The sequence below is a fragment of the Eschrichtius robustus genome, unplaced genomic scaffold (genome assembly GCF_028021215.1).
Source record: "Eschrichtius robustus isolate mEscRob2 unplaced genomic scaffold, mEscRob2.pri scaffold_350, whole genome shotgun sequence".
Lineage (NCBI taxonomy): Eukaryota > Metazoa > Chordata > Mammalia > Artiodactyla > Eschrichtiidae > Eschrichtius > Eschrichtius robustus.
In genome coordinates this window covers 420,588-448,580 of record NW_027175301.1, presented here as the reverse complement: position 1 = coordinate 448,580, position 27,993 = coordinate 420,588, and positions in this window count along the sequence as shown.

Sequence of the window (27,993 nt, the reverse complement as noted above, 5' to 3'; positions counted from 1 at the left end):
TCTCCTTAGGTAGGTTTATTTCTACGTATTTTTAAATTTTGTTGCAATGGTAAATGGGGGTGTTTCCTTAATTTCTCTTTGAAATATTTCGTCATTTGTGTATAGGAATGCAAGAGATTTCTTTGCACTAATTTTGTATCCTCCATCTTTACCTAATTCTTTGATTAGCTGTAGTAGTTTTCTGGTGGCATCTTTAGGATTCTCCATGTGTAGTATCATGTCATCTGCAAACAGTGACAGTTTTACTTCTTCTTTTCCAATTTCTATTCCTTTTATTTCTTTTTCTTCTCTGATTGCCATGGCAAGGATTTCCAAAAGTATGTCAAATAATAGTGGTGAGAGTGGACATCCTTGTCTTGTTCCTGATCTTAGAGGAAAGGCTTTCAGTTTTTCACCATTAAAAATGATGTTTACTGTGGGTTTGTTGTATATGGCCTTTATTATGTGGAGGTAGGTTCTCTCTATGCCCACTTTCCAGAGAGTTTTTAATCATAAAATGGCGTTGAAATTTGTCAAAGATTTTTCTGCATCTATTGAGATGATCATATGGTTTTTATTCTTCAGCTTGTTAATATGGTGTATCACATTGATTGATTTGCCTATATTGAAGAATCCTTGTATCCCCGGGATAAATCCCACTGGATCATGGTGTATGATCCTTTTAATGTGTTGTTGGATTCTGTTTGCTAGTATTTTGTTGAGGATTTTTGCATCTATGTTCATCACTGATATTGGTCTGTAATATTCTTTTTTTTTTTTGTAGTATCTTTGGTTTTCAAATCGGGATGATGGTGGCCTCATAGAATGAGTTTCAGAGTGTTTCTTCCTCAGCAATTTTTTGAAGAGTTTGAGAAGGATGGGTGTTAGCTTTTCTCTTAATGTTGGATAGATTTCACCTGTGAAGCCACATGGCCCTGGACTTTTGTTTGTTGGAAGACTTTTAAACACAGTTTCAATTTTATTACTTGTGACTGGTCTGTTCATATTTTCTATTTCTTCCTGGTTCAGTTGAGGAAGGTTGTACCTTTGTAAGAATTTGTCCATTTCTTCCAGGTTGTCCATTGTATTGGCATAGGGTTGCTTGTAGTAGTCTCTTAGGATGCTTTGTATTTCTGTGGTGTCTGTTGTAACTTCTCCTTTTTCATTTCTAATTTTATTGATTTGAGTCCTCTCCCTATTTTTCTTGCTGAGTCTGGCTAACAGTTTATCAATATTGTTTATCTTCTCAAAGAACCAGCTTTTAGTTTTATTGATCTTTGCTATTGTTTTCTTTGTTTCCATTTCATTTATTTCTGCTCTGATCTGCTCTGATTCCTTTCCTTCTGCTAACTTTGTGTTTTCTTTGTTCTTCTTTCTCTAGTTCCTTTAGGTGTAAGGTTAGATTGCTTGGGATTTTTCTTGTTTCTTGAGGTAGGCTTGTATTGCTATAAACTTCCCTCTTAGAACTTCTTTTGCTACGTCCTGTACGTTTTGGATCATCGTGTTTTCATTGTAATTTGTCTGTAGGTATTTTTTGGTTTCCTCTTTGATTTCTTCACTTATCTCTCGGTTATTTAATAATGTATTGTTTAGGTTCCATGTGTTTGTGTTTTTAATGTTATTTTCCCTGAATTGATTTCTAATCTCATAGTGTGTGGTCAGAAAAGATGCTTCATATGATTTCAATATTCTTAAATTTACTGAGGCTTGATTTGTGATCCAAGATGTGATCTATCCTGGAGAATGTTCTCTGTGCCCTTGAGAATAAAGTGTAATCTGCTCTTTTGGATGGAATGTCCTATAAATATCAATTAAATCTATCTGGTCTATTGTGTCATTTAAAGCTTGGGTTTCCTTATTAATTTTCTGTTTGGATGATCTGTCCATTGGTGTAAGTGAGGTGTTAAAGTCCCCCACTATTACTGTGTCACTGTCAATATCCTCTTTTATAGCTGTTAGCAGTTGCCTTATGTATAGAGGTGCTCCTCTGTTGGGTGCATATATATTTATAATTGTTATAATTTCTTCTTGGATTGATCCCTTGATCATTATGTAATGTCCTACCTTGTCTCTTGTAACATTCTTTATTTTAAAGTCTACTTTATCTGATATGAGTATTGCTACTCCAGCTGTCTTTTGATTTCCATTTGAATGTAATATCTTTTTCCATCCCTGCACTTTCAGTCTAAATGTGTCCCCAGGTTTGAAGTGGGTCTCTTATAGAGAGCATATATATGGGTCTTGTTTTTTGTATCCATTCAGCAAGACTGTGTCTTTTGTTTAGAACATTTAATCCATTCACCTTTAAGGTAATTATCGATATGTATATTCCTATTATGATGTTCTTAATTGTTTTGTGTTTGTTTGTTTGTTTTTTTTAATTATTAGCACCTTTAATTATTATTTATTTATTTATTTATTTGGCTGTGTTGGGTCTTCGTTTCTGCGCGAGGGCTTTCTCTAGCTGCGGCAAGCGGGGGCCACTCTTCATCGCGGTGTGCGGGCCTCTCACTATCGTGGCCTCTCTTGTTGCGGAGCACAGGCTCCAGACGCGCAGGCTCAGTAATTGTGGCTCACGGGCCTAGTTGCTCTGCAGCATGTGGGATCTTCCCAGACCAGGGCTCGAACCCGTGTCCCCTGCATTAGCAGGCAGATTGTCAACCACTGCACCACCAGGGAAGCCCTTGTGTTTGTTTTTGTAGGCCATTTTCTTCTCTTGTGTTTTCCACATAGGGACGTTCCTTTAATATTTCTTGTACACCCTGATTTGTGGTGCTGTATAGTCTTAGGTTTGCTTGCTATAAAGCTTTTGTTTCTCTGTGGAATCTGAATGAGATACTTGCTGGCTAGACTAATCTTGTTTGTGGGTTCTTCCCTTTCATCACTTTAAGTATATCATGCCACTCCTTTCTGGCTTTTAGTGTTTCTGCTGAGAAATCAGCTGTGAACCTTATGGGAGTTCCCTTGTAGGTTATTTGTAGTTTTTCTCTTGTTGCTTTCAATAATTTTTCTTTGTCTTTAATTTTTCCCAGTTTGATTAGTATGTGTCTTGACGTGTTTCTCCTTGGGTTTATCCCATATGGGATTCTCTGCACTTCCTGGGCTTGGGTGACTATTTCTTTCCCATATTAGGGAAGTTTTTGACTCTAATCTCTTCAGATATTTTCTCGGGTCCTTTCTCTCTCTCTTCTCCTTTTGAGAACCCTAAACTGAGAATGTTTTTGCATTTAATGTCGTCCCAGAGGTCCTTAGGCTGTCTTCATTTCTTTCATTATTTTTTCCTTTATTCTGATCCACAGAAGTGAATTCCACCATTCTGTCTCCCAGGTCATTTATCTGTTCTTCTACCTCATTTCTTCTGCTATTGAATCCTCCTAGTGTATTTTTCATTTAAGTTATTGTATTGTTCATCTCTGTTTTTTTGTTCTTTAGTTCTTCTAGGTCTTTGTTAAACATTTCTTCCATCTTCTCAATCTTTGCCTCCATTCCTTTTCTGAGGTCCTGGACTATCTTCACTATCATTATTTTCAATTCTTTTCTCTGGGAGGTTTCCTGTCTCCACTTTATTTAGTTGTTTTTCTGGGGGTTTATCTTTTTCCTTCAGGTATATAGCCCTGTGCCTTTTCATCTTGTCTACCTTTCTATAAATGTGGTTTTTGTTCCACAGGCTACAGGATTGTAGTTCTTCTTGCTTCTGTTGTCTTTCCTCTTGTGGATGAAGCTATCTAACAGCTTTATGCAAGCTTCCTGATGAGAGGGACTGGTGGTGCATAGAGCTGGGTGTTGCTCTGGTAGGCAGAGCTCAGTAAAACTTTAGTCCGCTTGTCTGCTGATGAGCCTGGCTGGGTTCCCTCACTGTTGGTTGTTTGGCCTGAAGAGACCCAACACTGAAGCCTACCTGGGCTCTTTTTTGGGGTTAATTGCAGACTCTGGTAGGGCTCATGACAAGGAGCACTCCGCAGAACTTCTGCCACCAGAATCCCTGTCCCCACTGTGATCAACATCCACCCCCTGCCTCTGCAGGAGATCCTCCAACACCAGCAGGTAGGTATGCTTCAGTCTCCTCTTGGGCCACTGCTCCTTCCCCTGGGTCTTGATGCACACACTACTTTGTGTGGACCCTCCAAGATTGGAGTCTCTGTTTCCTCTAGTCCTGTCAAAGTCCTGGAATCAAAACCCGCTAAACTTCAAAGTCTGATTCTCTAGGAATTCTTCCTCCCATTGCCAGAACCCCATGTTGGGAGGCCTGACATGGGGCCTAGAACCTTCACTCCAGTGGCTGGATTTCTATGGTATAAGTGTGCTCCAGTTTGTGAGTCATGCACCCAGCAGTTATGGAATTTGATTTTATTATGATTATGCCCCTCCTACCATCCCATGTAGCTTCTCCTTTCTCTTCGGATGCAGGGTATCTCTTTTGATGATTTCCAGTGTCTTCCTATAGATGATTGTTCAGCTGTTAGTTGTTATTCTGGTGTTCTCGCAAGAGGGAGTGAGTGCACGTCCTTCTACTCTGCCATCTTAAAACAATTGCCTTTCTTATATATATATATATATTTCTCCTTTTTCTCTTTTTGTGAGTGTCTATATGTATGCTCCTTTTTGTGATTTTGTCTGTATAGCTTTGCTTTTACCATTTGTCTTAGGGTTTTGTCTGTCCATATTTTTGTTTTCTTTTTCTTTTTTGTATAGTTTTTAATGCTTGTTTCATTGGTGGATTTGTTTATTGGTTTGGTTGCTCACTTCTTTCTTTCCTTCTTTCTTTTTTTAATTACTATTTTATGTTTATATTTTTAATAATATTTTTTATTTTTTTCTGTTAATAACTATCTTATTTTATTTTTCTTTCTTTCCTTTTTTCATTTCCCTTTTCTTCTGAGCCATGTGGTTCACAGAGTCTTGTGCTCTGGCCAGGTGTAGGGCCTGAGGCTCTAAGTTGGGACAGCTGAGGTTAGGATATTTGTCCACAAGAGACCTCCGGCCTCTGATAATACCAAATAGCTAAATTTCTCCCAGAGATCTCCATCTGAAAGTTAAGACTCAGCTCCACTCAATCACCAGCAAGGTATAGTGCTGGACACCCCATGACAAACAACAAGCAAGACAGGAACAAAGCCCCATCCATTAGCAGAGAGGCTGCTTAAAAACATAGTAAGGTCACAGACACCCTGTACACACCACCAGACAGAGTCCTGCCCACCAGAAAGACAAGATCCAGCCTCATCCACCTGAACACAAGCACCACTCCCCTCTACCAGGTAGCCTACACAGCCCACTGTTCCAACCTTAGCCACTGGGGGAAGACACCAAAAACAACGGAACTACGAACCTGCAGCCTACAAACTGGAGACCACAAACACAGCAAGTTAAGCAAAATGAGAAGAGAGAGGAATACATAACAGATGAAGGAGCAAAGTAAAAACCCACCAGACCAAACAAATGAAGAGCAAATAGGCAGTCTACCTGAAAAACATTCAGAGTAATGATAGTAAAGATGATAAAAAATTTTGGCAATAGAATGCAGAAAATACAAGAAACATGTATCAACGATGTAGAAGAACTAAAGAGCAAACAAACAATGATGAACAACACAATAAATGAAATTAAACATTCTCTAGAAGGAATCAATAGCAGAATAACTGAGGCGGAAGAATGGGTAAGACCTGGAAAATAAAATAGTGGAAATAACTACTGCAGAGCAGAATAAAGAAAAAAGAATGAAAATAATTGAGGAACATCACAGAGACCACTGGGACAACATTAAATGCACCAACATTCAAAATGTAGCAGTCCCAGAAGAAGAAGAGGAAAAGAAAGAGTCTGTGACAATATTTGAATATATTATAGTTGAAAATTCCCATAATATTGGAAAGGAAGTCATCAAACTACAGGTAGTGCAGAGATTCCCATACAGGATAAATACAAGGAGAAACAGGGCAAGACACATATGAATCAAACTATCAAAAATTAAATACAAAGAATAAATATTAAAAACAGCAAGGGAAAAGCAACGAACAACATGTAAGGGAATCTCCATAAAGTTAACAGCTGATTTCTCAGCTGAAACTCTGCAAGCCAGTAGGGTGTGGCAGGACATATTTAAAGTGATGAAAGGGAAAAACCTACAACCAAGAGTACTCTACCCAGCAAGTATTTCATTCAGATTAGATGGGGCAATTAAATGCTTTATAGACAGCAAAAGCTAAGAGAATACAGCACCACCAAACCCGCTTTATGACAAATGCTAAGGGAAGTTCTTTAGGAAGGAAACACAAGAGAAAGAAAGGACCTAAAATAACAAATCCTAAACAATTAAGAAAAGGAAAATAGGAACATACCTATCTATAATGACCTTAAATGTAAGTAGATTAAACCCTCCAGCCAAAAGACACAGTGGAGCTGAATGATACAAAATCAAGACCCGTATATATGCTATTGACAAGAGACCCACTTCAGAACTAGGACACATACAGACTGAAAGTGAGGGGATGGAAAACGATATTCCATGCAAAAGGAAATCAAAAGAAAGCTGAAGTAACAATTCTTATATCAGACAAAATAGGCTTTAAAAAAATGTTACAAGGGACAAAGAAGGACACTACATATTGATCAAGGGATCAATCCAAGAAGAAGATATAACAATTGTAAATATTTATACACCCAAAAAAGGAGAACTTCTGTACTTAAGGCAAATGCTAACAGCCATAAAATGGGGAATGGACTGTTTCACTAATACTGGAGAATTTTAACACCCCCTTTCACCAATGGACAGATCATCCAAAATAAAAATAAATAAGGAAGCCCAAGCTTTATATGATACATTAAACAAGATGGACTAAATTGATATTTATGGGACAATCCACCCAAAAACAACAGAATACGCTTTTTTCTCAAGTGCTCAGGGAACATTCTCCAGGATAGATCATTCCTTGGGTCACAAATCAAGCCTTAGTAAATTTACGAAAATTGAAATTGTATCAAGTATCTTTTCCGACCACAAAGCTATGAGACTAGATATCAACTAAAGAAAAAAATCTGAAAAAATGCAAACACATGGAGGTTAAATGACAAACTACTAAATAACCAAGAGATTACTGAAGAAATCAAGGAGGAAATCAAAAATACCTAGAAACAAATGACAATGAAAACACGACACCTAAAACCTATGCCTATGGCATGCAACAAAAGCAGTTCTAAGAGGGAAGTGCATAGCATTACATTTCCACTTCATGAAACAACGGGAAACATTTCAAATAAAAAACTTAACCTTACAACTAAAGCAATTAGAGAAAGAAGAACAGAAAAACCCACAAACTTAGCAGAAGGAAAAAAATCATAAAGATCAGATCAGAAATGAATGAAAAAGAAATGAAGTAAATGATAGCAAAGTCAATAGGACTAAAAGCTGGTTCTTTGAGATGATAAACAAAATTGATAAACCATTAGTCAGAATCATCAAGAAAAAAAGGGAGAAGACTCAAATCAATAAACTTAGAAATGAAAAAGGAGAAGTAACAACTGACACAGCAGAAATAAAAATGATCATGAGAAATTACTACAAGAAAATATATGCCAAGAAATTTGACAACTTGGAAGAAATGCACAAAATCTTAGGAAAGCACAACCTTCTGAGACTGAACCAGGAAGAAATAGAAATATAAAGAGACCAATATCTGAAATTGAAACTGTAATTTAAAATCTTCTAACAAATAAAAGCCCAGGAACAGATGGCTTCACCCACAAATTCTATCAAACATTTAGAGAAGAGTTAACAGCTAACCTTCCCAAAATCTTCCAAAATATAGCAGAGAGAGGAACACTCCCAAACTGATTCTGAAGGCCACCATCACCCTGATACCAAGATCAGAAAACGATGAAACAATAAAAGAAAATTATAGGCCAATAACACTCATGAACTTAGGTGCAAAAATTCTCAACAAAATAATAACAAACACATTCCAACAGCACATCAAAAGGATCATAAACCATGCTCAAGTGGGTTTTATCACAGGAATGCAAGGATTTTTAATATATGCAAATCAATCAATGTGATACACTATATTAACAAACTGAAGGATAAAAACCATATGATAATCTCAACAGATGCAGAAAAACTTTTGACAAACTTCAAAACCCATTTATGATAAAACGTCTCCAGACAGTAGGCAGAGAGGGAACTTACCTAAACATAATAAAGGCCATATATGACGAACGCAGAGACAACATCGTTTTCAAGGGTGGGAAAACTGAAATAATTTCCACTAAGATCAGGAACAAGACAAGTTTGCCCACTTTCACCACTATTATTCAACATAGTTTTGAAAGTTTTAGCCACAACAATCAGAGAAGAAAAAGAAATAAAACAAATCCAAATCAGAAAAGAAGTAAAACGGTCACTGTTTGCAGATGACATGATACTATACATATAGAATCCTCAAGATGTTACCAGAAAACTACTAGAGCTATTCAATCAATTTGATAAACAGAATACAAACTTAATGCACAGATATCACTTGCATTCCTATACACTAATGATGAAAAATCTGAAAGTGTACTTAAGGAGACACTCCCATTTACCACTGCAACACAAGTAACAAAATACCTATGAATAAACCTACATAAGGAGTCAAAAGACTTGTATGCAGAAAACTATGAGACACTGATGAAAGATGTTAAAGATACAAACAGATGGAGAGATGTACCATGTTCTTGGATTGGAAGAATCAACATGTTGAAAATGACTATATTACCCAAAGCAATCTACAGATTCATTGCAATCCCTATCAAATAACCAATGGCATTTTTAACAGAACTAGAACAGTAAAATTCACAATTTGTATGGAAACACAAAAGACCTGAATAACCAAAGCCATCTTGAGAAAGAAAAACGGACCTGGAGGAATCAGGTTCCCTGACTTCAGACTATACTACAAAGCTACAGTAATCAAGACAGTATGGTCCTGGAAGAAAAACAGAAATATAGATCAATGGAACAGGATAGAAAGCCCAGAGAGAAACCTACACACATATGGTCATCTTATTTTGATAAAGTAGACAAAAATATCCAGTGGAGAAAAGACAGCCTCTTCAATAGGTGGTTCTGGGGAAATCTGGACAGCTACATGTAAAGGAATGAAATTAGAACACTCTTAACACCATACACTAAAATAAATTCAAAATGGATTAAAGACCTAAATATAAGGCCAGACACTAAAACACTCTTAGAGGAAAACATAGGTAGAACACTCTATGACATAAATCACAGCAAGATCCTTTTCGACCCACCTCCTAGAGAAAATGGAAATAAAAACAAAAATAAACAAAAGGGACCTAATGAAACTTAAAGCCTTTTGCAAAGCAAAGGAAACAATAAAGAAGACAAAAAGACAACCTTCAGAATGGGAAAAAAAATATTTGCAAATGAAGCAACTGACAAAGGATTAATCTCCAAAATTTACAAGCAGCTCATGCAGCTGAATATCAAAAAAACAAAAAACCCAATCCAAAAATGGGTAGAAGACCTAAATAGACATTTCTCCAAAGAAGATATATAGATTGCCAACAAACACATGAAAGAATGTTCAACATCACTAATCATTAGAGATATGCAAATCAAAACTACAATGAGGTATCATCTCACACAGGTCAGAATGGCCATCATGAAAATATCTACCAACAATAAATGCTGGAGAGGGTGCGGAGAAAAGGGAACCCTGTTGCACTGTTGGTAGGAATGTAAATTGATACAGCCACTATGGAGAACAATATAGGGGTTCCTTAAAAAACTAAAAATAGAGCTACCATATGACCCAGCAATCCGTCTACTGGGCATATACCCTGAGAAAATCATAATTCAGAAAGAGTCATGTACCACAATGTTCATTGCAGCTCTGTTTACAATAGCCAGGACATGGAAACAACCTAAGTGTCCATTAACAGATGAATGGATAAAGAAGATATGGCACATTTATACAATGGAATATTACTCAGCCATAAAAAGAAATGAAATTGAGTTATCTGTAGTGAGGTGGATGGACCTAGAGACTGTCATACAGAGGAAGTAAGTCAGAAAGAGGAAAACTAATATTTTATGCTAACACATATATATGGAATCTAAAAAACCCCCAAATGGTTCTGAAGAACCTAGGGGCAGCACAGGAATAGAGATACAGATGTAGAGAATGGACTTGAGCACATGGAGAGGGGGAAGGGTAAGCTGGGACGAAGCAACAGAGTGGCATGGACATACATATATACCAAATGTAAAATCAGTAGCTAGTGCGAAGCAGCCGCATAGCACCGGAAGATCAGCTCGGTGCTTTGTTTCCACCTAGAGGGGTGGGATAGGGAGGGTGGGAGGGAGACACAAGAAGGAGGAGATACGGGGATATATTTATATGTATAGCTGATTCACTTTGTTTTACAGCAGAAACTCACACACCATTGTGAAGCAATTATACTCCAATAATGATGTTAAAAATAAATAAAAGATTTCAATTAAAGCCTTCAGTAACATAACATAACAGAAAGAAACTATCTGGGAAGTGAGTCTTTGTGAATACAGATTTCAATAAACAGAGTTAGAATTTGATATCCATTGAAACATCTCTTTCTCTCTGAAATTGCCCTCATTTTTACCATATATAGTCAAATCAAGATTAATTTGCAAATTTAGTCTGATTAATTCATAAAATGTCTCCCAGGGTCAGGAAAGCCATGCCAAGGTCTTGTCACAGATTTTGCCTTACAGGTTTAGGTGAATTCCTCCCTTTTTGCGGTCCATAAAATACCTTGAGATTCCTGCACCTGTTAGGAGGTGGCCTTCCTACGTTATCTGATTAATCTGCTGGGAACCTAAGAGATTCCAGTCTCTAGAGGGATCAGGTAGAGAGAGAAATGGTTCAATTCTGCTTACAAATGTATAATTTACCAAATTGCTGTGAGTGGTAATTAGTTTGAGAGGAAAGGTTTCTTTATATGTGGAAACCACGGCTTAAAAACTAGTAAAATTACAGACATAATCCAGAAAAATTATAACCATTCATCGGTTTGCTCACTTCTGTATAACTAATCCTTTCATTTCACAGTTTCCATTAGATTTTTAAAATTTCTTACCTAGTTTAGCGGTATGATTTAAAAGTTATCAGAAACTTGCACTTATCAAAAAGTCCTTTCTCTGAATCTTCTTGAAGGTGAAGCAATTTTGCAAAGCATCAGTTTAACAGTCTATGAATGACAAAAAGATTTAGAAAGGCAAGGTTAAAGATCTGATTACAGTGTTTTTGACAAGGAAGCTTAATTAAGTTGCTATGACATATGACATTTTAAGATAACTAAAATTATAGCATGATACCAGGACATATCCAAATTTCAGAAACTTTATACAATATCTAGTATTCTATATTAATAACGTTTATCCATAGTGCATTCTAAGCAGGTTTATCACTCGTGTGATAATCCTCTCCATGTAATTTAAGATACCAAATAATACTAGTTCAATATTTATCTGTGAGAAACCTCAGGGTCCCTCTAAAAGCAGGCCAAGGTTAGCTGGAGGTCAAAAGAACTTGAATAAAAATTTGATATTTGGGAAGTTTGTCAAAAGGTTTTAAAACACTTGCTCAAATAAGATCATAGGTCACTGTGAGATAATACTTCTTCCTTAACCAAAGTCACAAGAGATCTCAAAAGCAGATACAGGGGCTTCCCTGGTGGTGCAGTGGTTGAGAGTCTGCCTGTTAATTCAGGGGACCCGGGTTCGGGCCCTGGTCTGGGAGGATCCCACATGCCGCGAAGTGGCAGGGCCCATGGGCCACAACTACTGAGCCTGTGCGTCTGGAGCTTGTGCTCCACAGCGGGAGAGGCCGCGACAATGGGAGGCCCGCGCACCGCGATGAAGAGTGGCCCCTGCTCGGCGCGGCTGGGGAGAGCCCTCGCGCAGAAGCGGGGACCCAACACAGCCAGGAATAAATAAATATATTAATTAAAAAAGAAAAAAAAAAGCAGATACAAATCACTTAAAGGCACAGAATCTCACCCAACCTGTTATCAAAGGCAGCATCCCAAGGACACTTTGTCCTCTTAATAGAGAGAGAAAACCAAGTCTATTCTTGCACCAGCTTGCTTTTAACGACAAAAATTCACATACTTAACGAACTTCAATCTTCACCTGGCCGATCCTGACCATCCACAAACCCTCCATCACTTTCTGTATCCATATTACTGTGTCTCTCATTTCTTTTTTCCATCCAGAAACAACCAACTCTAAGATAGACTTATTTTCTTTTCCCTTAATAAAATGAAATTTCATTCCTCATACCTTCTTTTCTGAAAACACACATCCTACTTTCCTACTGGAGATGGAAATGTTTCCTTTATTATATCTATTAGCTTTAATTTTGCGTTTAAATTAGAATCCCCAACTCTTAAAAAACCTTAATTTCTAGGGAAAACTGAGAAGTAAGCAATTATGAACTGCCTTTTACATTAAAATTCTGTAGATTGGTGGACAAAATAAATTTTGTCCAGTGATAATTTCTAAAAACATTTGCTTTCTTACAGAGCTCATTCAGGGTGGCACCAAACACATACATTAATAGGCCTAAATACCTTTAGTTTCTCTGTTTAAGGATTGATGTTGCTTTGTCTTATTTTATTTGGGAATGACCTAGCTATTCAACAAACTTCCATCACTTAATTTAGCACACCTCTAAATTTCAAGTTGCCAAATATCTGGAGATTAATCTTAAACAGACACTCTTGAAATATAATTTTTCTGATAAAGTTCATCCAAAAAGCTCATATCTCACTTGTATTTCATTCATTTATGAAATACTTCATCATACCAACTTATTTTTCTTGTTGACAAGTTTACAGTATATAGAAGATCTTATTTGCCTTCTATGCTCAATGTTGATGACTCTAAAGACATGTCTGTTATTACTTAAATTGACATAATTACTTTAATAGTAGATGTTAATTTAATACTGAATATTTCCTTGTTCACATGAGCCTGAAAATAATTCTGGCCAGTTACCTTCTGTATTTTTGAGAATTTATATAAGTGCTTAATTTCCTTTAAGCCAATGAAGTAGAGCTCATTGATGAGTGAATTTTGATAATACCATCCAAAGGTAAGGAGAGAGAGAGAGAGAAATTGACAGATTGATAGACTGATAGATAGAGATAAGTAATGCACACAGACATATAGACATACACAATCAGAAATCTCATAGCTTCATTTTCAAAACTTAGTCATGAATCAGATATTACAATATAAAACTCACCAGTTTATAAATAACAGTTGGAATAAGTAAAATTTAAAAGGGCTCCTTTTCCCATTTTTTCCATCAGTCTCAGGAATTAGAGATGATCTAGATAAAATAAGTGATCCTGAGAAGCCTGGTCTCAAGGCACAGGAAAGGAAAACAAGTTTTCCTAGAAGAACGTGTTCCCCCCAGGTCAGAATTCTGAAAAGACGTTTTATCAAGCCTGATTTTTCTAACTGTATTTGGAAAAAGAACCAGTTTTGGAATTTTCAAGAGTTTCACCCAAAGCAATTTTCTCTGGAATCTAAAAATATTGTGGCCACATTGTGTTATAATAAAATATCATTTTCTTAGTCATATGCTTATAGGTAAAATCTTTCCAGTCAGACAGAATTCTCCCAAGTAGACTCCACAATGGAACAGAACCAGAATTTCCCATTTCACAATGCAGAATGGCCAAAACATGTCACAACACAGAATGCAAAGTACAAAACACACACAGACACAGCCGTCCTAATCAGACACTCCCTTAAGTACAAGATGGCAGTCTCTCAGAAAACCTCCTACAGAAATACAAAACTTCAGATCTGAGTACTGACAAACAGAGCAAATGGAAATATCTCGGGTCTTCAAAGATTTCAAAGGGAGAAAAGGAGGCCAGGTTGAAAGAAGAAGGGAAGGAAGAGGGACAAAAGGAGTGGCCTTATGAATGTCTCCAGCCACTGTCAGATGCCCAATCATTACAGGACATTTCCCTGTGCTTACAGTAGGGGGGACAGGAAGACGGCCCTACCAGAAACCAGACCAGATAATTTGAGTTCTCCGCCCAGTGGAGGTGATCAGGCTCTGGCCCTCAGATAATTGAGGTCCTTCAACCAAATTCTTGCATCCAGGACCAAGACAGAAGAAAGGACGGTAAGATAGGAGGCATGGAAAGAGGAAAGGGAGAGGGAAGGGATAAGAGTTCAACAAAGTCTCTTGTTCCTAAGCCTGTCAGGACACTCTGGCCAGTCATCCATGTCAGGAGGAGACCAGGGATGAAAGGGTCCTGGTGCAGCCACTGGGTCTGGTCCATCAACAGGCACGCTGGTCCCCAAGTACCCTGAGTGTTCAGGATGTCAGTCATACTGGAGAAGGTGTCCCACCAGGGTTGTCAGTTGTGGCAGGAAGGGGGGAGGGGGGGCTGCTGGCAGGCTCTTGTCTAACACTTGGAAATGAATTGTCTGAGGAGACACCTGTGCTGACAAAGGAAAAGACTTCATTGGAAAGGGGCAGCTGGGTGGAGAGCAGCAAGGTAAGGGAACCCAGGAGAACTGCTTTGCCACATGACTCACAGTCTCAAGTTTTATGGTAATGGGTTAGAATCCAGGTTGTCTCTGGCCAGTCATCTTGTTTGGCCCGTGTTTTTTCTGACTCACAGTCCTTCCTGGTGGCACATGTGTGCATCTCTCTGCCAAGATGGATTTCAGTGTGAATGGTTCTGGGAGGCAGGTAGAATATATTATGGGCTGGCAGCTCCTCCCTCCTTTTGGCCCACCTGAATTCTCCCAGTCAGCTTTTGAGGGCAGCACCACATTCCTTATTGGGACTGCCTTTTCTGAGTCATGCAACTCATTATCATTGTGCCTGGCCAAGACAGGTGGTTTCCGTCAATGATAACAATACCAAGCAGGGGAAACATTCCCCGGTGAAACAAGTCTATAACTTAGCAAAAGGGATGTAACCACCTTACATAAAGCCCATTTAAAGATAACAATTTTTATAAACTTTCATCTCAATTCAATCAACTTCTATACATTTGAGTTTGGTTTCTATTAGGATCCAATCAACAAGTCTTGGTTTAGAAGGAGTCCTAGAAGATTTCCTTACTAAGATTTCCTTACTAAGTTTTATCTACTTTTTACAAAAGGCTCTGGGGTCCCCAGTGAAGGTTGAGCCAAGGGACTCAGGCCCTTTTGCCCATCTTTTAACTTGATTAATTGGCCTAACTTTTGCCCCAAATACTTGTTGGTCAGGTACCTCAGTGTAATTTTCTTCCAGCCTTTAACCACTTTGTTTCTCCCTTATTTTAATAACCATTTATAGACTTCTTTATCCTTTTGGGGTGAGTTCCTTTTATTCTTTTTTAATATTTATTTATTTGGCTGTGTCGTGTCTTAGTTGCTGCACAGGGGATATTCATTGCTGCGTGCGGGATCTTTTTAGTTGCGGCATGCAGGACCTTTTTAGTGTGGCAAACAGGATCTTTTAGTTGTGACATGTGAACTCTTGGTTGCAGCATGTGGGATCTAGTTCCCTGACCAGGGATCGAACACAGGTCCCCTGCACTGGGAGCACAGAGTCTTAGCCACTGGACCACCAAGGAAGTGTCTGGGATGAGACCCATTATAATTTCCCTTTGCTGGCAGAAAAGTCTCCAGACTTTCCCTTCAGTTAGTTTTTTGTTGTTGTTGTTCTTTTTTCCTTGTTAATCAACATTATTATGAATAATTGACATTAATTACTTTAATGTTTTTATTAGCATTTTATTAGCATAAGACCCATTGAGGGGAAGCAGAGGACATAAATAAGGCTTCCCAAATCCTTTAATTTTCTCTGCCCACCATAGGTATCAGTAAAACAGCAGTTTATAATAACAGCACTCTAAAAATGTACCAGCTTAGAAGCTTCTTCAATTTAAAGACTCCATCACCTGGTCATCAATGAGCTATTTCTTAATAGTGACTCAAACCAATAAACACAAGAGACATCCTCAAAACAGAGTGTGAAGGATGCCATCTAAAGAAGATTTGTAAATCTAACTTCCTAAAATAAGAAAATAAAGACCTTCTTCATTGTACAGGCTGATGCAACAAAGGTTAAGATGGAAAAAAAGAAAAGACCCTGAGAGTGGGCACAGGCAGAAAAAAGACTGCTCAGAATCCCAGTCTGTTTGTCTGGCTCTCTAATATGCACCATATATGTATCTTCTGGATGACAGAGACCAAGCTCTAAACACACACACACACATATGCATACACACACCACCTATGAAGATCAGGTAGATTTATATTTCATGGACATAGGGAGAGAAATACAAGTCCCCACTGAAGGGGGACTTTAAGGTTCCCCCTTCTGTTTCTTTAAGATCAGAATTCTGAAAAGATGTTTTATCAAGTTGGCTTTCTCCTACTTAACTGTGTACATAATCAAAGAGCCCCATCTTAGTCATTTACAGGGCGAGAAATCCTTTAATTCCCAATTAAGTAATACTTACAAGTGTAAGGTTTGTACGTACATAAACCTGGCTGGGGTACTATTTGGGGAGTGGCAATCTGTCATTCCTTATTGGTGTTGTTTTGAAAACTTTGTTCCCCGTTCTGAAGTCAGTTTGTTGTGATAAAATTCCTACTGAAGATTGTGTCATGGACCACTGAGCTTAACGTCTGTGAGCTTTACTTCTCTAGGTTTTAGCCCAGAGTTGTTTCAGCTTCTGATACCTGTCTTGGTTTCTCCCTTTAGTAGCCTAAGACCATCGTGGGTGATCAGACCATGGAGTGGCCAGTTCTAATGCATGTCCCCAGCAGAGCAAGTTTTTAATTAAAATGAGTGGGTCCCTACAGGGATGACTGCATGGTATGAGGAATTGCCTTCACCACTCAGGCAAGTTTCTCAGTTGCCTGAGAAAGCTGTTGCCATCCAGGAGAAGATATCTTCAGAACTAAAAGCTGTCATAAGATATCTTCAGTTTCATTCCAACAAAGTCTATTAAACTAGCCAATTCAAGGAAAAATGACAGGCCATTCTCCAACCCGATTACCCAGTCCAACCCGTACTCAGTGTCTGTCAGCTGGGCAAAGTCTTCCCATCATTCAATTGAGAATAACCTAGGTACCTCTCCTTGAAATTCAGTTTCAAGGATAACCTAATCCTCTGGCGAGGAGTTTAACACTGTCTTGTAAAACTTACAATCATCAACCAATAACAGGGGAGCTGAGAAGCAGGAGAGGCTCACCCAAATTTGTCTGGACTCTCTGAGGAGGCAGGTGGACCCAAGAGGCATCTGTTGGTACCAAGGCTCCAGAGCCTTGTAGGGTTCAAGTGAAGGAGAGGAGTCTGCTATGGGTCCCTTCATTGGTAGCCAAATCTGTCAACCGAAAAAAAAAAAAAAAAAGCACAACCAAATAGCTGAGAATTATGTTTTATTTGGGACTAACTGAGGACTTAAGCCCAGGGGAACACTCCCTCTGAGCTGTCTAAGAGGCTGGCTCCCAAGCTTAAGTCATCAGTATGTCCCTGGCTTAAAACATAATTCTTAAGTTTTAGATTGTGCATTTTTCTCAGTCGACACATGGGCCCTCTGAAGCCCAAAGTCACGTACAATGGAATGGGTTCACTCAGTTATGGGCACTACTGCTTTTTCAGGCTAGTGAGGTACAGAGGGAGACCTTGATGATCATCAGAGTACAATACAGCACAGAACAGTGTCCCCCTAGGTTGATGCAGAGGTGTTCCAAGTTTTGAGTCACAACCACTTGAGGCCTCCAGGATCAATATGGTAAATGATCACCCACTGACTTTGTAGACTCCATATCAATCACAAAAACTCATCTATCCTTGTACCACCTGTAACCAGTTCAGGAATGGACAGGACTTGGGGATGATAGGACCACAAGTTGAAGACAGCACACAGGAGCTACATTTACATGGTATTTTGACAGGAAGTCAGTCCATTACAACATGAGACATTGAAGAGACAATGGTGTTGGGCACCAGCAAGAGAGGGAATTCTGAGGAGGAGGGGGAATCAGAGGGAGTTTATGTGTCTAGGTGATATCAACAACACAGCAAAGAGAGTCTGAGTTAGGGAATTCCGAAGGGCAGTGATGGTTTACAACTATTTTACAGCCCCAAGTCTTGTCTTACATTAGCATATGGTTAGCAGATAGTGCAGATTAGCAGTGCACTCTTTTACGAGGTATGCAAAGCAGAAAACAAACCAAACAAACGAAACATTAACTGCTAAAAAATATTACTATTTGGCTGTATATAAAACAACTGGATGTGTAAAAACTTGAGTTTGGCACCAGTGCACTTTTGAGCTAACTGCTTCACTATGTTATGAAAAAGTCAACAACATGTGGCCAATGTCATGGGGGCCGTCCTTAAACCATTTGTATAACAGTATATACCCTCCCAATCTGAACACAGGCACTCAAACAAATACTTGTACACAAATGTTTACAGCAGAAGTACTTGCAAGACAAAAGGAAGGAAGGGCCTAAATGTGAATTGACTGACAAATAGATGAGCAAAATATAGTAGATGCATACAATGGAATATTCTTCAGCCATGAAAGAAATGAAGTTCGATTACATGCTACAATGTATATGAGCCTCAAAAACATTATGCTAAGTGAAGAAAGCCAGAAAGAGAAAGATACATATTGAATGATTCTATGTATATGAAATATGCAGATAGGCAAATTCATAGAGACAGAAAGTAGATTAGTTATTGCCTGGACCAAGGGGAGAGGAGAGATGCACAGTGACTACTTAATGGGTACAAGGTCACTTCAGGGGGTGATGAAAATGTTTGAAACTACTAGAAAGAGACAATGAAATGTACACTGTAAAATGCTGTGGACTTTTGCATGGATTTCACCTCATTAGGGCAAAAAAAAAAAAAAAAAAAGGCTCAGTAGCTATGTTAATTTCAGATGAAATAAATTCAGAAGAAAGAGTATTTCCAAGATAAGAGACGATTCATGGGGAAGATATAAAAACCATCAAGGGTGATATACTTAATATCTGTGTGTCCAAATATGTAATTAAAACATGACAGTCTAAATAAGAAAAATAGATAAATGCACAGAGTAGGAGGTTTTAGTACTGCCAACTGAACAAAAGATAGGTCAAATATAGGCATATCGAGTGGTAAAGATAAGCAAATTCTAAGCACCATTATCCATACCTTGACAGGACTGACATTTATAAAACACCAAATCCGAAACCAAAATATGTGCATTCATTTAAAGATTTTTAAAACCCAGTCAATTTCAAAAGACTGAAATTAAGCTTAGAGTATGTTTCTGACTACAATACAATCACACTTGAAGTCAATAACAGTAAAGTATTTTTGAACAAAATATTGAAAATTAAGAACACTCTTCTGAATAATCCACAGGCCAGAGAAGAAATCACAAGGAAAAGATGGAAAATATTGCTAACTGACTCATAATGGTAATACATATCAACATTTGTGGGGTGCAGGCAAAGCAGGACTAATAAAGAAATTCGTATCTTTAACCACCTCAGAGGAAGAAGAGAGGTTTAAAACCAAAGACTTCTGTTCTGTAGGGGAGCAAAAAATTTCCTTTCTTCCCTTCTAGGTTCTTTGGTTGGTCTAATAATTAAATGGACATAAAAGAAGTTAGCAGAGGAAAACAAATTTAATTACATATATACAGGAGCCCCATAAAAATAGACTCAAAGGCAGTCAGGCACTTGAGGCTTATGGTTGCACAACACTGTGAATGTCCTTAATGCCATCCTGAGCTAAGGAAAGTAACAGGGATCTGGGGTTACAAAAGGCAATTCACAGGAAGATGAGAAGAGCAGATGTTTGTAATGAGATATTTGCCCTACCATGCAGATAAGTCTTTCAGATAAGAAAAAAGTTGACTCTGATAGTAGCTCTCTTTCTGGGCCAGGCCTCCCATTTATTTCTGGGCCAGACCCTCTGTCTAAATTCTTTGAGGCAGTTATGGGAGACAGAAGAAGCTTTTCTGGAGTCAGCTGGGTCTTGATTGCATTCAGCTCAAAATAATCCGCATGCCTAAGTGGTATGATTTGGGGTAGAATATTCTGCTCTCCTTCTGCATGGAGAGTTACTCATAATCACTAGTCACTCGGGAAATGCCTATCAAAAGCATGATGAGATGCCACTATACAGCCATTAGGATATCTATTATTTAAAAAGAAAGAAAAAAAAATACTAAGAAAGGAAAATAACATTTGCTGGGAAGACTGTGGAGAAATTGGAAACTTTGTGCACTGCTAGTGGGAATGTAAAATGGTATAGCTGCTACAGAAAACAGCATGGTAGTCCCATGAGAAGTGAGCCATAGAAATACCATTATAATCCAGCCATCTTACTTCTAGATGTATCCCCAAAAGCATTAAAAGCAGAGACTCAAACAGATACTTATGTGACCATGTGCATAGCAGCATGATTCACAATAGACAAAAGGTGGAAACAACCCAAGTGTCTCTGAATGGATAAAATGGATAATTGGTTCAGCTTTCAAAATAAAAGAATTTGAACATAGACTATAACGTGGACGAACCTTGCAAACCTTTTGCTAAGTGAAATAAGCCAGACACAAAAAGACAAACATTATATGATTTCACATATATGAGGCGCATAGAATAGACAAAATCACAGGGACAGAAAGTACAATAGAAGTTACAGTGGGCTAACTTGCGGAGAGTTTGGTGTGCTCATTTAATGAGTAAAGAGTTTCTGTTTAGGATGATGAAAAATTTTTGGAGATGGATGGTAGTGATGGTTGTAAAACATGGTGAATGTTCTTAATGCCACTGAACTGTATGCTTGAAAATGGCTAACTAATAATATTTTTGTTAAGCATCACATGAAAAACAAGAAAATAGATAAAAAGAGGATTGAAACAGATAATTTTATTTTATGTATGTTTTACCACAACTAAGAATAAAGAAGACCTCACTGAAGAGCATTCTGAGGAGACAAGAAAGTAAACATGTAAGAGTAACAGCAAAATTAATGAAAAAGGAAAGCTTCGAGAAAGTGTGAGGGGATGGATGAAATTAGTCCTACTACTTCTCAAGCACACTCCAAAGCCTGTATACCTGAACGTTTGGTAGTTACACATGAATAGACAGAAAGAAAGTAAAATGATGTAAACACTTTTTTAGTGGAACAGAATGAAAAGTGTAAAACTCCACCCAAATACATGTGCGAATTTCAAATCTCTGGGTGTAAAAATGGACATTTTAATAATGGTACTAAGATAACTCAATTGCCATTTGAAAATATAATAAGAGCACATCACATGCATATTATACATACAAGGCCCTTAATGTTATTCATGATATAAGAAAAGGTCATGGAACCTCACTCAAAATAGGAGAACTTCAATTAAACACACACACACACACACACACACACACACTGAGATATGATTTCTCACTTATCCTACTGACAGAATTTCAAAAACATGACAACGTATGCATCCGGTGAGGCTGTGGGTGAACCGGCAGTCTCAAACACTGCTGATGGGAATGCAAAGTGGTGTGGGATTTACCAGCACTTGATACAAGTACACATGCATTTACTCTTTGACTTAGCAATCCTGCTTCCGGAAATTTACCCTGAAGATTCACCTCTACAACTTCCTATGGTTATTTAATACAGCATTATTTGTACAGGCCATGAAGTACATGTAGTGAAAAAACAGAATGAGGAAGATGGCTCTCAACTCCCTGAACTGATTTAGAGTTATTACCAGGATACACAAAGAGTGAAAAACACTGCAAGTGTATCCATACCTTTTGTGTAAGGAAGAAAGGAAATAAGAAGGCATGCATGAAGTTGCTTATTTTTGCCAAAGGACAAGCATGAATCACCAAGGAGTGCCTAATCATGGGTGAAAATGGACTCAAATGATCTCACCACAAATACTCTATTAGTTATAAAAGAAAAATACTAGCCTTAGTGAGGAACACTCAGTGGGCACCCCCTAAACCAAGTGACTGGCCAAGTGACATGGATTGCGAAGGATACATTAACACTTTTGTAATATTTGTGTCAAGAATTCATAACTGAATCTAATCTTGAGGAAACATCACACAAACCCAAACTGGGGGGCTATCTGCTATTGGGAAGGGGAAATTTTTCCTTTCCCATACAGCTATTTGGTTCTTTTCCCTGGTTGAATAATTTAAGTGATGTAAGACAAGTTACCATTCTGAACAAAGAAAAGAGATAGAGTCCTGGGGCTGCCATGGATAAGAGGGCCATTCCCAGGATGAGGACAAGAAAAGCAGATGTTTGGTGATTAGATGTTTGCCCTTTGTAGGGGTTCAGAAGGAACCTCCCCAAGATATGCCACTTTTGCATGGGGATTGTTTTGACCTGAAGGCAATGGAGACCCTGTGGGTACAAGAAAAAATGTCCCCCTCTCAACTACCTGGGAGAATTAAAATTGGGAATTGTTCCCAGAAAAAAGTTATTATTGGAGGTAAATTTTATCTAACTCGTCCTGATACTGGAAAGCTTTATCAAAAGTCCAGGCTCTCATTCAACTCGTGGAAAAAGAATTTTGGTGAGGAACACAGAGGGAAACGCACACACACTGCGGCTGAGGAGCGGAGAACAGAGAAGCAGTTTATTCAGGGCAGAAGCAAAAGGAAACAGAAAAGAGTGCCAGTGTCCTTGGGAGTGAGGGGCACCCTGCAGGGGTTTTGGATCCCCTTTTGTGTTATATTTAGCCCTTTGAATGGGTGGGGTCTTTTTGATCGAGGTGGAACATTCATTGAGGGTAGGGTTGAGGTGTGGCCTGGATTGCACCAGCTTGCATCCGTCTCCAGTCTTGCGCATTTATCTCTTCAACCCACCAGAACGTGCACTCTTAGAGACGTTTTCCTTTACTGTTTGAGCGCCACACATGGAAGGTCGTACAGGGTCATCAGCAGCCTGTGCGTTTTTACTGTGCATGTTCCATGGTTTCCATGGTCTGAGTTTCTTGCTCAGATGCTACAAAATTTCTGTTTTAGATGCCATGCCTCCATGCATCATGACCTCATTAAGTGCAAAGCAAGGAGGTAGCTTTGCCTTCTACCTTAATTCCTGTACATGAGGAAGCTGTCCTTGGGCCCAGCCCTGTCTTTCCTGCCTCAGTCCCATGTGAATAGCAGTTAGAGATATTTGAATATGGATTAGACCATAGTAGAGCAAAGTTAACTTTGCTGAATTTAATTACTGAACTGTGGTCTTTTGTCTTGAAAAATGCAAACTAAAATATTGAGGGGTAAAGAATCATGATGTATGCAACTTATTGTGAAAAGTTTCCATGGAAAAATTTATAATATGTATACTCATGTAAAGAAAACATTAATGCAAATGCATCGACATGTTTAGAATTTTTGAAACTAGTTAAGGGCACACAGCTTCTTTTTTTAGTTTGCGGTAGTCTTACAATTTTTCTGAAAGTTTGAAATTATTTCATATGGCAAAGTTTAAAAGTAATGAAATAAAATATATATTAATGATGCTAACAAGTTTATGGCAAATTATGGAAAGATGGTGTGTCTGTGTATGTGTAAAAATCAAAATTGAAAAGCAGCAAATTACAGGACAGAACACACAGTACGTAGGGTCATATATCCGTGTAATATGTTCATGAACACTTTTTATAACGGTATCTCTAGGGAACAGTTTTTTAAAGGATTCTCTTTTTATTCTGTAACATCAAATTCACATTTTAAAAAATTTTAAACATACATGTAATGTAATATTTGGAATGTGAAAAATGTCTTTGTGGTTCAGTGTTTTGCTTAACTACGAATGTAATTCTAACACTTAAACAATCCATATAAGAAAAACTTTATTATCTCCCCCTGCATCAAATTACAGCTGAGAGGCAAAGATTTTTTTAATGAATCATTCATCATTCATTTACTACAACACTTTTCATGAAAATTGGATTGACTTACATGTAAGACAATTTTTAATTAATACCAAAGCCTTAGATTTGAATTGTAGAAAAAAAAACAAAAAACCTGATTTATTAAAGAAAAGGTTGATCTAAAAAGGACAGCAAAACCTTAGTTACACTTTGGATGAAAGTCTACATGTCAGTAAGCTCTATTTGCCTCATTTTCCTACAGGGAAATTGTGTTCTAAAAGTTTGGTTTTGAATTTGAGTTCAAATGTTCTTTTTTCTCAAGTAATTCACAATGATTTGTATATCCTACCATTCTTTTCTTTTCTTTTTTTAATAATGTCTTATTTATTTATTTATTTATTTATTTATTTATTTATTCATTTATTTATTGGCTGAGTTGGGTCTTTGTTGCTGCGCATGGGCTTTCTCTAATTGCAGTGAGTGCGGCCTACCCTTCACTGTGGTGCACGGGCTTCTCATTGTTATGGTTTCTCTTGTTGCAGAGCACGGGCTCTAGGCGTGCGGGCTGCAGCAGTTGTGGCTTGCAGGCTCCAGAGCTCAGGCTCAGTAGTTGTGGCGCATGAGCTTAGTTGCTCCTCAGCATGTGGGATCTTCCCCGACCACGGCTTAAAACCGCGTCCCCTGCATTGGCAGGCAGATTTTTAACCACTGTGCCACCAGGGAAGACCTATCCTACCATCCTTAATTCACTTACCTTAGTGAATGCTTACTCAGCAAACCTCCTATATTTCCATTATTGTTTCATCCAGAGGCACACAAGTGATTAAGCTTACAGTTACTTACTTTGAGCTTACTCTGAGAAAGGCACCGTATGCTCAGTTCAAAGGCGCCCAAACCCACTATCTCCTTGCACAATGTCACCGCCGTGACAGACTGAGAAACAAACATGAGTGGGAGGTGGTCTCCAAGGTGTTTGCAACTACACAAAGAACAGAGAGGGCACAACTAAATTTGTGTGTCAATTGCCGTTGACTGAAAGTAATTATCCACTAAAGAAATGGTTTTGGCATTGGTGAGGTGCATTTTATAAAAGCTATAACCTTAAAGTTAAATTACTTTCATGCATGGAGACATTTTGGTGGACTTAATAAAAAAAGCTAGGGCTTCCCTGGTGGCGCAGTGGTTGAGAATCTGCCTGCTAATGCAGGGCACACGGGTTCAAGCCCTGGTCTGGGAAGATCCCACATGCCGCGGAGCAACTCGGCCCGTGAGCCACAGTTACTGAGCCTGCGCGTCTGGAGCCTATGCTCCACAACAAGAGAGGCCACGATAGTGAGAGGCCCGCGCACCGTGATGAAGAGTGGCTCCCGCTTGCCGCAACTAGGGAAAGCCCTCACCCAGAAACAAAGACCCAACACAGTCAAAAATAAATAAATAAATAAATAAGTAAATAAATAAATAAATAAAAAGCTAATTGAAATATCTCTGGGCTTGGAGAGGGGGAACCCGTCTTTTCTCCTGAAAAATATCTGTACAGGTTCGTGGTAAAAGCAAGTGTGAAAAAAATGCCTTTGTTATTAATAGGGATTGCCTCCTTTGAGAGTCCCCCCCAACACGCCCCATATTTATTGTCTGCCAAGTTAGTGTGGATGTTGACACTAAATCCAAATAATCAAAGGATTAAGTAGATTCTAAGGTCCCTTAAATTTGAGAAAAACATTTTCAATCATATTTATGATCAGAGTTTCACATGGCCACCACTAAGAACCAATTTAATGGTTCCTTTTTCAACATGTTGATGTGATGAAATAAAGAGATCTAAGGGGGGAAACAATTTGATTAATATCCTAGTGTTAAACAAGATTTGAAACTTTTCTGAATCTTCTTCAGAGTATTTTCACTGTGGAGCAAGAACAAATGTATTTCTTGCCATAATGAGTAAATGCCAAAAATTAATCGATTTCAAGTATTTTTTAATGTTTCTTTTTTTTTTTTTTTTGCTTAATGAAAAGGAGCTTTTTCATATCACAACAAGGGAGAGCAAACTTGCACAGTCAAAAATTATTTTGGCTGACATTAAGAGAATTCAGGTTAGGCCCAATACCATAACATGCAACATCAACCCTAAATATTCTTATTTTTACTGTCTTTATTTCAGCAAACAAAATCCCTAAGTTTGGAAATGGGTTTAAATGTCCAGTGTTGGCTTTTGAGCTGAACCTCTGTTCAACATTTCAAAACACTTAATCATACCAAATATTAATGGGGGGAAGCAAATTACCTTTGTCTAAAGGAAATTTCTCCTATCTCTATGACAAGCAGATGGTTATAGCTTAAAGCCAGGTGCCTAGGGTACATCCAAGGGGACTTCAAGGCACTATTTTTACTGATGTCCTCACTTGAAAGGTTCATTTCCAAGGCCATTAAGAGAGACTTTTCTGGATCATCATGCTGCCAAGAGACTTATTTAGCTCTTAAAAAATTTACCTACATTTCAACAGAACAGAGGAAAAAAATTGCAAGTTTTCTACAGGAAATACTCTAAGGAAAATGAGGGAAAAAAATTCCTTGCTCCATTTGACAATAAAGGAAGAAGCAATTTTATTGTTCTGTAGTCTCACAAAAAGTTCCTGAACAAACATGAAGAACACTTTTAAATGCTACCCAACCACAGCTTAGAACTCTTCCTTTTGTTTACACATTATACTCCTGTCATTTTGTTAATCTCTCTGACTTAATCTACCCATTTTGCGTTGTCTCAATCAAAAAAAAAAAAAAAAAAGCAGCAGAATTTACTGATCATTTGAATCAGCATGGAGATTTTGAAGAACCACAATAAGATTAAAACAAAACAAGACAAAAAATGAGACCGAATATAGCCTAGAAATTCCAAGGAGGAAGAGCAATGAGGGAACACTTGCCCTAGTGGGAAATAAGGCATTAGGTTTATGACTATCCTAAATATCACTACACACCCTCACTTTTAAGGTTCGAATTTAAGCGACCAACAATTCCAAATTTTGCCACACATTCTGGTGAGCATGTATTGAAATCTGATACATTGCTGGTGGAAGTATGAAATAGTGCACACAGTCTGGAAATTCTTGGGAAGGTTCTCACAAAGTTAACACTACCACTCCCCCATGACCCAGAAATTTCACTCCAAGGTGTTGGTTCAGGTAAACTGTTTACTTGGAGACCTGAACTCCACTTTTCACAGCAAGTGTATTAATAAAACCCTCAAACTGAAAACAACTCAAACTTCCATCAACAACAGTTTTCATAAACTGCTGTAGATTCACACAAGCTTTAAGCTCAGTGAAATACGAATTGTGTGGTTCTGTTTATACGAAGTTCAAGCTCAGGCAAAACTAGTCTCTCGTGATAGAAATTATGCCATTGATGGGGGGAACTGACTGCAAAATAACACAGGGAACCTAACTGAGATATAACTCAGGTATAAGTGTTTCTTAAAACTCATCAACCTGGAAATTTAAGACTCAGTGCATGACAGGTCACGTAGATTATACTTGCCTTTTTCTTTTTTTTTTTTTTTTTTTAATGTAAACCAATATGAGACAAAATATTAATGAAATTAATTAAAACATTAGAATCCTCCTAAAAGATATCTGTACAGGTTGAGGGTATCATAAGAGAGCCAGAAGCAGATCTATGTACACATGGAAAATGGAGGGAATGATAAAGTGACATTTTGTATCACTGGTTCAATAGTTAATGAATGAATATCTATTCAAATAAATGAGTGATAGATATTTACATGACTCTTCCACTAAAATAGTTTGCTACACGGAGCAATTATTCTCATGGTAATAATGGCAGCGAGTAGCTAGTCCTTTACTAATGCCGACATCTCCTTTAAGTACCTTATATACATGTAGTCATTGAATCTAATACACTTTAGCATATGTAGTCTTCAAACCATCCCAGTGAGGTCGGTTTTGTTGTTGTTGTTGTTACTATTGTCAACAACAAATTGGCACTTGCCATTGACATTTGCCAAGGGAAAACTGGCAGAAGAAGTCTTAAGACAGTTAGATATTTTCAGGAGAAGATTTTATGAGCCCAAATCTTGTATCTCCT